The sequence below is a fragment of the Leiobunum rupestre genome, chromosome 7 (genome assembly GCF_980474605.1).
Source record: "Leiobunum rupestre chromosome 7, qqLeiRupe1.1.hap1, whole genome shotgun sequence".
Lineage (NCBI taxonomy): Eukaryota > Metazoa > Arthropoda > Arachnida > Opiliones > Sclerosomatidae > Leiobunum > Leiobunum rupestre.
Window position 1 is genome coordinate 52,264,658 of NC_143390.1, and position 2,040 is coordinate 52,266,697.

A 2,040-nucleotide genomic window follows, 5' to 3' on the forward strand; every position below is an offset into this window, starting at 1 on the left:
TCCTATATTTGCTCCAGATCCTCTGATTGCGACTAAAACAAAAGGCTCCATGGTTACAGCGACCAATGAACATCGCACTATTACCCGCGATCAGAGTTTCTTTAAACATTTTCTGGGACCTTCTCTTTACGATGGGAGGGACGACGATGTTTTTGATGACCCTCAAGCACCACATCCTCCACAGTTAATACCACCTCCAATGCCACAAGGACGGGACGAGCAAGTAGTCGACCGTCAACTCGCTGAAGCACCCCAAGTCCATGCTGAACGCCGATATCCGCAGCGACAAAATCGTCGCCCACCGCGATATTTAATTGATGAACTTTAATTGTATATTATTAATCAAATAATACTTCTTCACGATGTTAGTAGAACTTTATATCTTTAAAAAGGGAGGAATGTTACATTTAAATTTCATGTATAACTTAACTTGCGCCCTCTACTTTCAAATATTTAGACCATGTGACTTCCAAAATACAACCTGTACACTATGGCAATCGGAGTGCGGGTTATGGAACGGACCAAGTAGTATTTTTGTAACCAAGCTAATCTAAAGTATTTGTTTATCGTTGAACCGTAGACCTTTTTAATTGAAGTAAGACATTACACACCTCAATTTGCTGGAAATTCTTTTAATGGTTTACTTATCACTATGCAATTTCGATTTGCAGCGCCAAATTGCCGCAACACACGGTGTTTCAGAAAATTCAGTGTCTCAGTTTAATAATTATTGCTGAAAAGTAGCTGTGCAGGAGGGTTTACTTGCTAGTCAGCATATTTCTCTAGTTTTTCTTTTGTTTTTTAATGAGAAACATTATTTTTCGGGAATTAATACTTAAGGAGATATAGTTAATGGGGTTTATATATGCACCCATGATGTTTATAAGAACGGGGCTGGGGGGCGCCGGTATAGTCTTTGGGCAATTTTTAATTCACTTTTCAAATAATTCTTTGCGGGGAATAATTTTTGCAACATTGGAATCTCCTTAAAAAGTACTTTTAGGGGCGTCGGGAAAGGGGGACAAAGAGAGTAGCGGGGCTATCGTTCCAATTTACCGTAATAACAATACCCCGTTGCTTAGTTGGTTAAAGCACCTGCCTAATTAACAAGAAATCTTGAGTTAGAATTTCAGCGGTGCCTAAAACGTGATGTTGTGCTTTTTCAAATGTGTAATTGTGTATATAATTAGTTGGTTAAAGCGCCGGTCTAGTAAACCGGAGATACTGAATTCGAATCTCGGCGGTGCCTAAAATGCGACGTTTTGCTTTTGTTTATGTAACAATATTTACAAGTGTGTTATTGAGTTAACAACATAAAGGCGCCGTGGCCTAATTGGTTACAGCGGATGCCTAGTAAACCGGAGATCGAGACTCGACGGCGCCTAGAACGCAATGTTTGCTTTTATTTATGTAATATTTTTTCATGCGTGTGATTGAGTTATTTAATTCGTCTGTCTAGTATTCAGGAAAACCTGAGTTCTAGTCCTGTCAGTGCCTAAAAGATGCTGAGTTCGATAAGAAATATATCTATATGAATTTGAAGCGCATTTGTAAAGCTATAATGAGTTTGCCAATTAGTATTAATTATAGCTCATAGTTTTGTGTGAAATAAAATACAAGCTTCTTTTGGTAATAGCTGGTTTGGTAAAAATATTCTTTTATGTATGCCAGAGACGCTGACGCGCTAGAAGCCAGCAACGTGTCCGTTTCTATATGGGAATTCTTATTATATAAACTTTTTATGATACGAGGTGGAAAATACAATCATGTGTAAAACCCGAAATTTTTTAAATATGACCCCCAAAACATTTCTTCTTCGAACGAAACCCCGACTGGTTTTTTTTCTTTGTTACCGAGGTCGAGGTCGGGGTCAAAAGTCGGGGATACCCACTTTTCGGGGACGGGGTTGAAGTCATGACATCCCCTTACGATTAAACGTGTAGCTTAAATTTGTTTGTATAAAGATTAAAAATTTAGCAATTTTGAATCTTGATGATTAGGAATAGAGTAAAAATTCTTGAACCATAAATAGGAAAATAT